The sequence below is a fragment of the Rhipicephalus microplus genome, unplaced genomic scaffold (assembly GCF_043290135.1).
Source record: "Rhipicephalus microplus isolate Deutch F79 unplaced genomic scaffold, USDA_Rmic scaffold_26, whole genome shotgun sequence".
Classification (NCBI taxonomy): Eukaryota; Metazoa; Arthropoda; class Arachnida; order Ixodida; family Ixodidae; genus Rhipicephalus; species Rhipicephalus microplus.
The window spans coordinates 2,108,159-2,109,450 of record NW_027464599.1 but is presented as its reverse complement, the minus strand read 5'-3'; positions in this window follow the sequence as shown (position 1 = coordinate 2,109,450).

Sequence of the window (1,292 nt, the reverse complement as noted above, 5' to 3'; positions counted from 1 at the left end):
GTCCACGTCTGCGGCGGTTTCCTCTCTCGCGTCTATGGACCATCTGCCTTCGGACGACCCCTACGATTTTCCTTCTCGACAGTTGGCTGACCCATACTGTCCACGTATTATAGGCTACCTCACTGGCAGTTCCCGCCCACCTAATGCAAGGCTCCGTCGCCAACTCTCGCAATTTAAGCTGGACAACTCGGTGCTGTACCACAAAATTTACCATTCTGACGGTCAGCGCTGGGTTCCCATTCTACCCCGATCGCTTCGGTCCGAAGTCCTCAGAGCGCTTCATGACCATCCGACTGCTGGTCACCTTGGTTACCATAAAACCTACGATCGCATTCAAAGTCGGTTTTATTCGCCAGGCATTACCACTAGTGTAGCTCGGTACGTCGGGTCCTGCACTACCTTCCAATGTAAAAAACTACCAACATCTGCTCCCGCCGGTACACTACAGCCTCTTCCGTGCCCAGCCACACCATTCGAAGTTGTAGGCGTCGAGCTTTATGGCCCCCTCCCAGTCAGTGCTGCTGGAAACCGGTGGATAGTAACAGCCGTTGACCATTTGACGCGCTACGCCGAGACGGCATCCGTTACTACTGGTTCCGCTTCTGAGATTGCTGATTTCATCCTCCGAGCCATTATACTGCGTCATGGTGCTCCACGTGTGTTGCTCAGTGACCGTGGAAGGGCCTTCCTTTCACAACTAGTGAACGAACTTCTTCAAGCCTCCGGCACAACTCAAAAGACTGCCTCTAGTTATCATCCCCATACTAACGGCCTCACTGAGCGATTCCACCGCACTGTTGCTGACATGATCGCCGCCTATATTCAACCAGACCACAAAAACTGGGACGTTTTTCTACCATTCGTCACTTTCGCCTATACAATACGGCCATTCAACGGACAACCGGCTACTCGCCATTTTACTTAGTTTATGGACGCTCCCTTACTTCTTTCCTGGACGTCTCTTTCTTTACCTGCCAAGCGAACTCATCTCCATCATCTTCAGAGGAATACGTTTCACGACTCGCACAGTGCCGCGGACGTGCTCGTATAAACACTGAAGCCCGACAGCAAGACAGAAAGCTAGTTTATGATGAATCGCATCATGCTGTATCCTTCCAAACTAGAGACGAAGTGCTCTCTTTGATGCCTGTTCGCACACCTGGTTTGTGTGACAAATTTCAGCCTCTGTTTATCGGGCCGTACGCAGTTCTTGAAGAGACTTCACCAGTGAATTATCGCGTGACGCCACTTGTAGCCCTAGCAGATCGGCGTTATCGAACTACAGAGGTCGT